Below are 14,021 nucleotides of genomic sequence, written 5' to 3'. Positions count from 1 at the left end.
GCTGTCAGTAGCTCAGGCGCTGTAGTGTCGAATGGTAGGATGACTGGTGAAAAGCAGTGGATACAGACGGGCGTTTGATGTATTAATCCAGCAGTTTTGTGAAGAGACTGAGGAAGACTACGAAACCTTCAGTCAGGTTAGCCAATCTTTGAACGAAGATATCGATGCAGGGGATTCCAGGGTACGGGGCAGGAGTACCAACCGGTCTACTGCGAAGTGAATGTAATCATGGATGGCCCTACTGTTACTTGGGATCACGTACACGGTTGCCAGAACATACAGTTGAAGGAACCAAACGAAATGAGGCGTCTGTTTGCGCCATTACTGCCAGTATTTACTGACAGTCGCGCTGACATTTCTATCGCCACATCAGTCGCCAGTGATTTCCACGTGTGTTGCCAATAAACGCTCTGCAACTGTTTGCTAACAGGCGATCATTAGTGTCAGTCACTGCACACAAGTGAGGACCAAGGACCCATTCGTAGAACTGTCTTCCGAGAAGTGATACTATGTAGTATGGTAGAGGTTTACCAACGTTTCTGCGGAATATACTGCCTCCTTCATCAGGATATGAGTATGCCGAGCAAACTAACAGCAATCAGTTCTGCTTTGCTATTGCTTGATTGGCATACTCTTATACCCTGGAGGTGGAGGTAGTATATTGCTCCGAAACGTCTGTAAGATTACGCGGCGTCACACACCAGAAGATAATACTCTTCACAGTCGCCCCGCGGTCAGTCCAGCGTCCTGGGAGGCGTAGGAAGTTCTGTCTTTATAATGCTGTAATAAGTAAAGTTGTCCCTAAATAAGTCAGCACTGCGCCATGAAGACATACAGATCCACATTTTCTTGACCTCAGAACTGGTTGGAAGTGAGTGGTCAGCTTTACGGACCGGCCGCTTTACCCCCGTGGAAAGAACTCCCAGTACACATTGGATAGGCTGGTTGGGCACCAGGGCCGGTCTGGACGACATGGAGAAGAGAAAATTCTTGACTGCCGGGACTCGAACTCTGATCCCTCAGCGTGAAGCCCGTAGCCAGTCGCTGTACCGACTCCGCTGTTCCGGCTGCCGTTATAACTCTATAAACTCATTAAATTCTGTGACTCGTCACCTCACGGTTTATAAAACTGTGGCTCGCGACCCGCTCAAGTGATTTCGACCTAAGGGAGGTCGCAAAGGTCCCAAGAATTAACATGAAGTGTTGTTCTGTGCGCACAGTTTTGGCAAACCAGTAAGATTTAATGTAGACGCTTTCGGAAAATATGTCTGCTGCCGGCGTACTGTTGCAGAACGTGAGCATTTCTTAGCTTGCTGTAGGTGTAGAGAGGCTGTAAGGCTGTCGAGCTTCCTGCTGTCATCGTACAACACGTGGATCGCGTAGAGTGTTGTATTATTGTAGGGAATCCGCGTATCTCAAAATCTGAGAACCCATGAATTACCTTGAAAGTCAACCTACGTTTCGGAGGAACATGTCGCCTCCATCTTCAGGATCGAAGAATAAGTTAAGCAGGGAACCGGAGCAGTGCTTGCCGCCTGCTTTCACTCTGGTTTGTTGCTGGGCTTATTCTTCATCCCTGAAGATGGAGGCGACACGTTCCTTCGAAACGTCGGTTGACTTTCAACGGACTACACGACGTTATATTCCAGAAGACAGAACACTGGATTGAACTAGCTGAAGATAGGTTGCAGTGACGAATTCTTGTGAGTATGGTAATGAACCGTCGGGCTGCATAAACACAGAAAATTTCTTCGACTAGCTGAGTAACTACCAGATTCTGAAGGATTTCTCGATGGAGTGACACATAATCGTAGGCTTGTACGACCTGGTGTGCAGTAGGTTTACCAACAATTCAATAATACGTCATTTGGAAGGGTATCTGTTGGTAACACTGCGACGGTAAGAACGCCTCTGTCTTTGTGTTCCTGTGGCTCAGTTACCTCACTTAAAGGCAAGGAATAAGTGGGCTCAAGTGGCTGCAGGTAATGGGGCTGATTCGGGTACGGTTGCGTGGAGGGAAGTGAAACCGGACCCTGGGCTGGCACAACCACTCCTGGATTCGCTTGGGGGCAGTCAGTGTAGAGCTTGGCTCACGTGTCAGTCCAGCGCACAGCGGCAAGCGTTCTGTAAGTACAGGTTCGAGGCTTCGACAGGTTCTCATGTATCAGAGACTGATTTCGTTATTGGAATGCGGGCCCCACTCCCCGCTCTGGACTGAAAATCGCGCCGAACTGTATTTGAAACACTGAGTCTCAGTTTTTTTAGTACACTGAATGTTTTGATCGTAGAACCTGTAACCACGTGATTTGTTTTATGTATCATCATTGTCGCGATCATAGCGAGCGCTTTACGTGAAGACCAACATACGTTCTGCGCGCATCTGGAGCATAAATCGGGCGGAAATGTTTCAGATAGAAATCGTTTAACTTTATAAGATCTGTATACTTATATATTATGTTATGTATAGACATTTCGTACGATGAGCCCTAAGACACAAAATCGCTTGAACTTGATCGGAATCTAATACAACGTAGAAGTGATAGTTAAGGAGAACTGAGGCCAAGCTGTCCCTGTACTAAATACACAGCACGAAATTAAGACGGGGGGGGGGTACTGCTTCACGCATTCTTAACCTCGACATTTGATAGAGGCGAGTGATCAGCTTCACGTCCCGGCCGCTTTACTCCCAAGTATTCTTTCGGTAGGAGGTTTCATGTGCCTCAGGTCCGCTCTGGGCGCCTCAAGGGAGAGAAAAATGTCCCCAGCCTCCATCTTCGAGCCCGTAGCCTAGGCTGACCGTTGCCAACCAGGTATAACCATGCTGGCAGTATGCGTGTATTTTATGTAGTTTATGCAGAGAACGATTATCATGCAACCGTCATGTATTTTACTAGGCTTGTGTTATATCTTGTTTTACTTTTACTGTCCAGTTTTCGAGGCTAGGGATATTAAAAGAGAAAATGGGCATTACCCGTTTAAACGTGTGTGGGCGTGTTGTACTGTTGCGAGCCAGGAAATTGGTTCCGTGTGAATGAGATACATTTTATGTCGTTTCAGCTGTAGTTTGCGATGAAATTTGTGTAGCTGACTTCCGGTTTCTGTGTCAGAATATGTATATATATAAAATATGAACATGCATTCATTCCGTGAAGGTGAAATGGAATGGCACTGGTTTTAATTTTGGTATTGAGGTTTTTCAGTTTTATTTGCACCTCCGCGTTTCAGTATCCTGTGTGAAGTGAACCGTCTGAAATCCTATTACCATTTGGCTGTATGAGTTCGGATATTTTCACTTAATCGAATTGACGTCATTACTTTCATATGTTAGGATTTTGAAAGTAGGAAGCATAATAGTACAGGATAGCAATAGGACCACCCCTGCTCGTCCTATCCCATTCGTATTTGTATTGACCTATATAACCAGTGGAGCTGACACACGTAGCCTTGTATATCAGCAACCAACGTTCCTGGAATAGTCAGAGAAAAGTACAGTTTTAACGCTTTAAAGCACTATGGTTGCTATATGTACCATCTGCATTAACATGTCGGTAATACTCTAGGCTCGTATTCTGGAGGCTCCGGGTTCGAATCTCGGATGCTTCACCACTTAGTATGAGGTTTAACCTGGTATTTCTCAGTTCCTCAAGAAAATTCGTGGGTAGTACATAGATTGGGTTACGACCACTTCCCTACAAATCCTTTTCGATTTATCAGCCGTCTTACCACTCCACACGAAGCTGATAAGCTAGATGCTTACAGTATCGTAAAATAAACTACAAAAGAATTTAAAAGCGCTGCCTTTTGCCCGTACAGTGAACTACATTTGTGTGTTTTGTACGATTCTCACATTAAACAGCTACTGTTTCTGTAAACAGCATTAACCGATTGGTGTTTGCAGCGGAGACGTAATGTGTTTCCTGCGAGGTACGGACTGAAATTTTATATATTATTTACACGAGTTTCAAGCTTTTAAGGGTTACTGGAGATGTGTTTGCCAGTCGCTCTGGATCCAGTGACACAGATGGATCGCTGATTTCTCGGTAACTGCTGGGGTTCTATCCCGACAGGTTATGGTACACCGCCTTACCACCTTCCCTGACATGCAAACAGAACCACAGGCTTCTAAGTTTACTCAGAACAATTACACATCCAACCTTTCTTTTCTGTTGGGTTCGTGGTTGGTTGATATGAGGACCTCATGCATATAGGGAAGTGGGATAGGTGGACATAAGCCGAAGGAGTTTACAGGCTTCCGTATTGCGGGACAGTGGTTGCAGCTGAATTGTGGGAGGAAGGACGACACGCTGTAACTGTGTCCCTGGTGTGAACTGCACGTGTCCGTATCTCAGGTGTGGACGCAACTAAATCCCTGGTCCTTCGGTTAAGAACGGCCGGGGCTAAAATCATGGACAGTAGATACGAGAGGGAATGCATGGTAAGGTTTGGCGTAGGTGGGCAATAGCATTAAAATGCATCTCGAATAAATGGGTGCTTGGATAGCTTAGTTAAATGACTGGACTGTCACGAAATGTGGGTTCGATTCCCGGAAGATATCCTTCTCCACAACGACCATACCGTCTTTGGGGCCCACCTAACCTCCTATTCCATTGCATGCTCTTCCTTCTTGTCTAAAACGGCCAGGGGTCGGGGCGTGAAATTGACCACTCACTTCCATCTAGTGTCGAGGTTAAGTGCTTGCGTGTGAAGCCACATCTCATCCCCCCATCCCCACCCCAGCGTGTCTTCATGATGTAGTGTTTCCAATAAGTGTAGGAATAAATGTAGCTTTACCTTCAAGAAATGTAAAAGGTAAAGTTGACCCTGTACTTAATTGAGCACAACGCCATGAAGGCGTATGGGGAGTGAAGGTATAGCTCCACAATTGTTGACCTCGGCGCTAGATGGAGGTGAGTGGTCAGCTTCACGCCCCCAGCTCCCTAACCCCAGAGATTGAGCCCTCGGTACTAATTGGATGGTAGGTTGGGTCGACCCCCAGAGTCGGTCTGGACGACGTGGAGAATGATCTCTTATTGAAATCGAACCCCGGGCGCCCAGTCTGTATCCTGTCGCTGGGCTAACTGGAGGTTACTAAACTGGAATTACGTTTAAGAATTCTGTCTCCTGGAACATAACGACATGCAGTCTGCTGAAAATCAACCGATGTTTCGGAGGAACATGTCGGCTCCATCATTCGGTGTTGAAGCGAAGCAAGAAGCAGGCAGTAAGCAGACCTCTGCTTGGCTTACGCCTCAACCTGGAAGATGGAAGCGACATATTTCTCCGAAACGTCGGTTGATTTTCAGCAGACTGCATGTCGTTATATCCCAGAAGATGGAATTCTTGATAACGACCTCTGTGGGAGCCTGAAATGCTGCATCATATTAGTTGCATATTGCTGTGTATGTAGACCTTGTCAGAATTACTTTAGGCCTGCACTCGAAGTACTGTTCTCTTCACTAACCATCGCCCTGTCTGTATTACAGAACAACATTTCCGAAACTGGATTCTGTTTCCATCTCCGGGGATAGGGACTAGCTCTATCGATTGGGCCCAACTGATTTTGTTTTACCTGAAGACGGAGACAGAATCCAGTTTCCGAAACGTCTTGTTTTGTAATATAAACAGGACGATGGATATTGTCCAGAAACAATATTTGTACTAATGTGCCGTCGGAGGAACCGGGATAGCGCAGTCGGTATAGCGACTAGCTACTGGCTGGACGACCAAGAGGTCGGAATTCGAGTCCCGGTAGGGCCAAAAATCTTCTCTTCTCCACGTCGTCCAGGCCAGCTCAGGGGCCCACCCAGCCTCCTATCAAATGGGTACCTGCGGTTCTTTTCCCGGGGATAAAGCGGTCGGGGCATGAAGCTGACCACTCACCACCAGCTAGTGCCGAGGTCAAGAAAATGTGGATCTATACATCCACTCCCCCATACGCCTTCATGGCATAGTGCTTAATTAGTTAAGCGCAGGGACAGCTTTACCTTTACTAATGTTCCGTCGTCACAAACTTTTAGATCCTATTTCCTGTTCCTTTCGTTTCTAGTATATATTTATTTATGGTCTACATGTTTAACGATGTTGACAGTGGCTCGGACGATGTAGTGTCGAATGCTAGGAAGATCAGTGAATAATGATTTGGAAGGATATGGAGCGAGTCTACCCTGGCCAAATTTGATGAACTAGCTTTGCATTTATCGCGAGTGACTGATAAATACCACGATAAACCTGTTAGTTACTATAGTTTGTGTGTTGACCCATATTCAAACGGGGCATCTCCACATATTCAAGTTAGAAACTTTCACCCTTTGTGTTCGCATATCGTATCCGTGAAGATAAAAGTACACTTGGTCGTTAAATCTGTTTGAATTCGGAGAATGTAAAGTGTTCCATTACATAATGGAATGTCTTTGAAGTGAATGACTTTCCTGTATATAGCTTGTAACGTGTGCTTTTCGGTTGGAGGCTTTAATGTTTATGTTTTCTCTGCGCCTGAAATCAGCAGTTATGTTCTACAGGATCCAAATCGAGACACCCTGCTCTTGTTAGAAACACAATTGGAACGAGTGAATGCCATAATGCAGTGCTGGAAAATTTCAAGTCCGTTCTTTGCAGTTTATTGAGCTTGCTTTCGGCCTGTTTATACATTTATGACCTTGGCTGAATTGGACTTTGTTATGCGCCAGTAAAAGGTAAACGTACCCCTGTGCTTAACTAATTAAGCATCATGATCACTGCACTAGTTGGAGGTGAGTGGTCAGCTTCACGTCCCTGCCGCTTTACTCCCGGGGAAAGTGCCCCCGGTACCCAGTGGCTAAGAGGCTGGACGATGTGGAGACGAGAAAATTATTGCCCCCACTGGGACTCAAATTCCGTCCCCTCGGTCGTCCAGCCCGTACCCAATCGCTATACTGACTGCGCTATGCTGGCTCAAGTGCGTATTCAAAAAATGAAGTAAGGCTCCGTGCACTCTTTACTTGTTCCTTTTAAGAAGCGATTTCTCATTTAAATTTATGTTTTGGCTTGGAACACACCAGCCCGCTTTCAGAACAAGCTTGCGAATAATCGAGAGTCTGCTGTACTTGTACTTGTAGTTTCAGTAAGCGCGAATCGGATTAGCGAGGGAAGCCACGCTGCAGCTTACTATTCTTACCAAAGTTTCTGCTGGATCAGTTGCTGAAGTTGCTGCCAGAAGGTGACCTTGGTTCGCATATTGAGTCTTATCATGAAACTTGGCAATTCGATTAAAGGCTTTCAGAGGAGGTGCGAAGTCTTCGTCGCTTTCTTATGGTTACGTTCCATTTCTAACCTTCTCATCATCTACGTCATCCTAATTAACCTACAGTGCGCGTTGGCCTAGTGTTAACGGCGTAAATTTGAATTCGGAAGGTGCTTGGTTCGAAATTCGGTCGCGATTCCGGCAATCCCAAGGTTTTATTGGTTTTCTGTAGTACATCTGGGCAAGAATAGTACTTAGTCTACCATCATTTCCTTCCAAATCCTTTCCATTTCATAAATCTTCCTACCGTTCGACTTTATATGGTTTAGATACTGACGTCATGAAGTAGATCACTTATTGATAAGCTGATTGTTGTTTAGCGGATCAAGAAGTTCGTCGCCTTTAATTGGCCGAAGTTTCATTACCGTGTTCGCAAGAGTTTACTAATGGTCTCTGTTCTGAGCCAGATGAACCCAATCCATGCCCATACATACTGTTACATTAAGATCTATTTTAATGTTATCTCCTACGCCTGAGACCCCCAGTGATCTCTCCTGTCTGTGTTCCCACTAATATTTGTTATCCACTTTTTACTCTCAATTATGGTTACACGCCCTACCATTCTGCCATGAAATATGTCGATAAAGGATACAATACATGAGGAACATTTGGTTCTGGTCTGGTAGAGGGATACCAGTGTTTCGGAGGAACGTACTTCCTCCATCTTCAGGATTGTAGCCAAAAACTTAACGCTCTACGTGTACTTGCTGCTTCATGTTTGCTGTTCGCTTGACTTACTCTTCGACCATGAAACTAGAAGCGTTTAAGTTTCTCCGAAACGTCGGCCGGTTGTTCAGATTACGCGGCATCGAGGAGTTCACATCTAGCAATATAAAGGATAGCTGGAACTTTGTTGGGTTTGGGTTTCTCTTTGTGCTGACCACGAAGAGTGCGTTCTTATGGGCTGGAACACCGTGTAGTTTGGATGGACTGTGAAGATAGAGGCGATATGTTCCTTCGAAACGTCTGTCTGAACTACACGGCGTTGCGACCGAGATCTGGAATTTTGTTTGATCTAGCGAGCATTTAAAAATACGTTCTGAAGATTCTTGGGGTCATCAGAGACCAATGAAATGGTTCTTTGGGTTGCCCAGTTTGGACAGAACCAGTGTGTTAATGGCAACTCTTAGCAAGACATCACACCGTAGAGCAATAAAATGGTTCTTTGGGTTGCCCAATTTGGACAGACCCAATGTGTTAATGGCAACTCTTAGCAAGACATCACACCGTAGACGAATGAAATGGTTCTTTGGGTTGCCCAATTTGGACAGAACCAATGTGTTAATGGCAACTCTTAGCAAGACATCACACCGTAGACGAACGAAATGGTTCTCTTGGTTGCCCAATTTGGACAGAACCAATGTGTTAATGGCAACTGTTAGCAAGACATCACACCGTAATCGACACACGGACATGGTGATATAATAGATTTTCTGCGAAACTTCCTTCTGCATGTAATTTTTACGCACAGAATGCGAGAAAAGTATGAGAATATGGATGCATTTTTTGGCGCCCTCGTAAAAAATGAAAATTCTAAAAAATGCGACTGTTAACTGTCAGTGTGTCAACAACTCGAGGAACGCTACACGGACATTTATGAAATTTTGTATTGAATAGTTTTACTAAAGTTTATGGACAAATTCAAATTTTGTTGAAATCTGTCAACAGTACATTAGCTGGCTAAATATTATGTGACCGCAAAATATTTCAGACAGAACTTCTTGAAAATAAGATGAAGCGCAACACAGTTCATGCCCAGTACCGTTTTTTTTAATAATTAAATTTTTGAGTTTATTCATTCTTTGGAAAGTGGGCTCTTAGGGGAATATCTTGAGTCAGGTGTCGAGCACCGGCCTTCTACGCCGAGGTTCAAAACTCAGGTGACTTCCATTACAGGAGTCTCACGGTCAACTGGAGAAGGCCTGACCCCGCTCAGCTGGCCGCATTTAATTCCTTGAAGCAGAATCAGAGTCAGAGTCGAAGTTACTTTACGACTGGCTGTTTACCGCCATTCAGTTCGTCTTGGCGACAGGCCCCTTGAGACTCACGACCAGTATTGTTTTTTCAGCCGAACACTTGCTTTGCTAATCTTATGTAACGTCCTCTCTTTCGAGAGGATGTGTCTGTCGTTTACAATTGCTGCTGGCCCTCGCAAGCGCAATCATTCTGAGGTCTGAGTTTCTCAGAACTCGTGACTATATTTTACTGTCTCAGATCTGAGACTCCTCCAACCTGAAGGCCAGGTCTCCGTGTTTATATCCCCAAGGAACAGGGTGGTTCAGTTATACTCCCAGGGCTACGGTGGTGTTCGGCCGCGGCTCCGCACGGCATTTGAAGCAGAAATTTCTTCGAAATCTTATTTATAAATTCAGTTCGTACCTCACAGGAAACACCACGTCCCCATAAGAAAGACCAATCTGTTAATGTTGTTTAGGGAAATAATCACTGTTAATTCTTAGAATCACATGAAACACATATAGTCTACAGGCAAACTGCAAAGATTTTAAACGTAAAAGCGAGCGGTACATGTAGCAGCCACTGTGCTTTAGAACGCTGACAATCTGTGCTTTCCCCACTACATATTATTCCTTTTTAAATAACTACGAATTGTTATTTTCGTACTTGCAAAATGTCACGAGGTCCGATCGTGCGTTTACAATCTGCAGTTGCGCCTATTTATAAATTAAAGAAAAATGAATTGCTGAAATTGAATAACATATGTCATTTAGTCTGTTATCAGTTATTAAATACTATTTAATACCATTTATAACGGACAACACAGGCAGTTATATTGGGAACGAATTCACAAGTTCAGCCAGACACGTCAAATGCGGATTGGATCACATGGACAAAGAACATTTAACGAACGTTAATCCTACCGTAAATAGAGCTTCCATATGGAAATCATCTGTTGGCTGTTGTAGTTCCTGTGGCTTTTGAAATTAATTAAATGATGAGCTCGGTTTTTGGCCTCATTTTGAGGTCGCGGGAAATCAGTCGTATAAAATCCTTCGACTGTGTTGCGCATGTCATGTGAATCAGTTCAGCAAGCTTATGTCCGGCCAATGGTTGCTTTTGTATGTGAGTCTAGATGAGGCCAGAATAAAACCATTTATTTAAGAACACAGTCAGTAGGAGCCGGGATAGCTCAGTCGGTATAGTGGCCAGGCTATGAGATCGACAAATTGGTATCCGATTCCTGGTAGGAGCGAGAGATCCGTGTTTTCTCCTCAGTGTCCACCCAGCTCACCCAACCTCCTTTTCAGTTAGTACGGCGTCGTTTTTCCTCGAGGCTCAAGCTCCCAGGGAGCGAAGATAATGACTAATTTATATCAAATTCCTAAATTAAGAATTCGTGGAACTATGCCTCCACTTCTCCATACATTGGGGCAACTTTACCGTTACCTTTACGCTGTTGCTGGCTCAGACTGTGGGCACAGTAAGGTGACGGAATATTGACACTCAGAGTGGAAGGTAGATTCTAGTGGCTGAAAATAAATGTAGGCGAGGGAATAATATTAAAATGGACTTTAATTAAATCGGTGTAGGGATTTGGCATGGGTTCGTCTGCTTCGAGATAAGGTAGTATGGTGGACTCTTGTGAACGCGGTAGTTTGGCTGTATTTGTTGCAGCCTTTGTACCATTTTGTTACTGCTCAGTATGCCCATGTGTGTAAATTACAGTACAATTTAGATTATATGAATTAAGTTTTTATTGAGATAATGTTATATGTTTCAAACCTAGGGTCGTCATTAGGGATTCGTCATAACAAACACTGGCCATCAAATGGTTATGTGCAGATCTAAGGATTAAGTTTCAGTCATGATCATAAATCCTTACTTCCTTCGTTTTCCTCAGAATTCCTTTAGAGTCCTACATATTATCGATGGACGACGGAAGGGCCTGATTCGAGTCCTGGTAGGGTCAAGAATTTTTCCATGTCGTCCAGACCGGCTCTGAGGTTCACCCAGCCTCCTATCCAATGACTGCCAGGGGTAAAGCGGCAGGGGCGTGAAGCTGACCACTCACTTCCAGCTAGTGCCGAGGTGAAGAAAATGTGGATGTATATATTCACTCCCCCATACGCCCTCATAGCATAGTGCTTAATTAGTTAAGCACAAGGAGAACTTTACCTTTACCTTTCACTTCGAAGCCAACGTTTAACACAATCTCTCACAAACAATACTCACAAATATTCAATCGTAAACAGTTTCATTTATGCAGTGTACTACACTTCATATATCTTTATCGTACTATTCGTATTTTCAGTATTCACAGAATAGACACGATAGACTGAAACAAAATACTGCTCTCTCAGTCCTAACCAAGTGCGTATCTTATATTCATGCAGCGAATAACAGTTCTCGTTGCTTTGCTAACTCGAAACTGTAACGAGAAGAAGAGTAATTCCGCCAGCACAAATTGCATATATATAGGACAACTCTCTTGTTGATGCGGAGGATGATGGTGCATTGCATTCTGGATAATGGAGTTCTCTCGTTGTCCGATATTTTGAAAGAATATGACGTATGCTACTTTCCTCGGAAACGTAAGCCGACTTCTAACGGACTACACGGCGTAATATTACAGAAGATAGAACTTTTCATAACAACCGCTGTGAGAATATCAAATCCTAAAATGCTATACAGGCTAGATTCTGAATGCGTCATGAATTATCCCAGAAGAAATATTATCTAAAAGTTTAGAGGTGGAATGACGCTGAAAGTAAGAAAGTGAAGCTTCCTCTTATAATTAGAACGTATTGTGAAAGTGCACAGTATTTACGTAACAGACGCGGTTCCCGGAAGGAATTATAAATGACGTGTTAACATCCACTGTCATCAGATTGGTTGCATGAATGTGGGAATATTGTGTAATTCCAAAGGAGACATATTCTTCTTTTCTTGCAGTGAGCGAACATTATATTCCCGTGCAGATTGGCGATAACTCAGAATTGTAGGTGCTTAATGAAGTAATCAATATCAAGGCTCCAAACTTCACTAATATTTTGTACTAACAAATTAACTCCATTGAGCTGAGCCCTTCTTCAGAAGCTGCCAGGTGTGCAGCCACTCAAGAACTTCCAAACAGTTTGCGAAACCCGAAGGTTCGTTACCGTGTTCACAAGACCCCTTCACTGGTCCCTATCGTCAGCCAGATCAATCCAGTCCATACCACCCCATCATGTCTCTCTAAGACCCATTTTAATATTATCCACTCATCTACCTCTTGTTCTTCCTACTGGTCTCTTTCCTTCTGGCTTTCCCACCAATATCCTATACGCATTCCTCTTCTCCCCATTCGTGCTACATGCCCTGCCCATCTCATGCTCCTTGACTTTATCATTCTAATTATACTTGGAGAAGAGTACAAGTTATGAAGCTCCTCATTATGCAGTTTTCTCCAACCTCCTATCACTTCATCCCTCTTCGGTGCAAATATTCTCCTCAACACCCTGTTCTCAAACACCCTCAGTCTCTATTCCTCGCCTAATGTCAAGAGACCAAGTTTCAGACCCATACAGAACCACAGGCAAAATTATAGTTTCACTTATATTCTAATTTTTATGTTTTTAGACAGCAGACGAGAAGCCAAAAGGTTCTAGACTGAATGGTAGCAAGCATTATCCGAGTTCGGTCTATGCATTCACTAATATGTTGTTATTACAAAGCAGACGTGAATGTTCTCCCGGGACATGGCTGGTTTCCTTGTCATTGTCACAGTCTGTAGTGGCTGAAATCGTAATGAACAAGAGACAGAGTAGGAAATTAAAGTTTGATAATGAACTTAATCTTTGCTAAGACACGCCACGTATTCTTCCCTGGGCGTGTGCCGTTATATTCCCCCAATTTCCGTCCATCCGGTTTCATTTATGGAGGTCATCTACATGAACTACTAAAATGTAATCAAAATATTTACAGCCTTTTTCGAGAAAATCGCAGTTTTGTTTGGCCCTTATTGTGGGAGCTAGAATGTTTATTGACTGAACGCTGAACTGCGGCACGTAAATTCTGAAATACATGACCCGAGCTTTTACGCTGACCGTGTCAGTTGGTTAAAATTACCGATGTTTCTGGGACCATCTCTGAAACGTAGGGGATTTTTAATCAACTGACACGGCCGATAGGCCGAGAAGATTTTATCGGAACTATTAAATGTCAAACATGAATAAACCGTTCAGGCGTTAACGAGACACACGTACATATAGACTGTTCCAAAAACAACTCCTCCCCACTCACCGGGTGTAAACGTGTCAAAATTTCTGGAGCCTTTGTTTTCAGGATTTAAGTACTTTATCATGAAGAAGCAAAAGAATTCGGACTAAGGATTCAAATCTAAGCCAGTAAATTCACTTCAGGGCCGTGCCATAGTTCAGGCGGTTAGTCGCTGGCTTCCCAATGCGGCGGCCCGGGTTCGAACTCGGGTCAAGTCATGTGGAATTTATGGTGAACATAGTGGCACTCGGGTAGGTTTTCTCCGAGTACTTCGGTTTCCCCTGCCAATTAGCATTCTACCGATTGCTCCATACTCGTCATCTATCATCCGGGACTGGTATAATAGGCCACACAGTGGACGCAGTCTCACCCCATTAAAAATAATAATAATAAAATAACTACTGCAGTACTTGTGAATGGCTTTTACAGGGTTAGTTTTGTATGCTACTTGAAGCTGTTTCAGGTTTCAGCGGGTTCATGCGAAACTAAAACATTGAATTTTATTGAAGAAAGCAGTCTTCTGGGC

The 14,021-nt window shown here is 43.9% G+C and overlaps 2 protein-coding genes across 12 annotated transcripts in view; one reads left to right on the top strand and one right to left on the bottom strand.

Moving 5' to 3' along the window:
- The window catches only part of LOC111875355 (DNA ligase 3), a 153,902-nt gene that overhangs the window by 15,890 nt on the left and 123,991 nt on the right, over positions 1-14,021 (top strand). Inside the window, exon 1 of one of the 9 annotated variants that reach the window (XM_023871546.2) lies at positions 1,937-2,126. The exons of the other annotated variants lie outside the window; for them this stretch is intronic. The gene's annotated coding sequence lies outside the window, so the exon portion shown is untranslated. Of the gene's footprint in view, positions 1-1,936; positions 2,127-14,021 lie in introns of those variants that run through there. 9 annotated transcript variants of the gene reach the window in all.
- Positions 1-14,021, bottom strand: part of LOC111875356 — a 74,137-nt gene that overhangs the window by 12,337 nt on the left and 47,779 nt on the right. The window lies entirely within an intron of this gene.

The sequence above is a fragment of the Cryptotermes secundus genome, unplaced genomic scaffold (genome assembly GCF_002891405.2).
Source record: "Cryptotermes secundus unplaced genomic scaffold, Csec_1.0 scaffold2092, whole genome shotgun sequence".
Classification (NCBI taxonomy): domain Eukaryota; kingdom Metazoa; phylum Arthropoda; class Insecta; order Blattodea; family Kalotermitidae; genus Cryptotermes; species Cryptotermes secundus.
The sequence above is the reverse complement of the archived record's forward strand: the minus strand, read 5'-3'. Positions and strand labels throughout refer to the sequence as shown.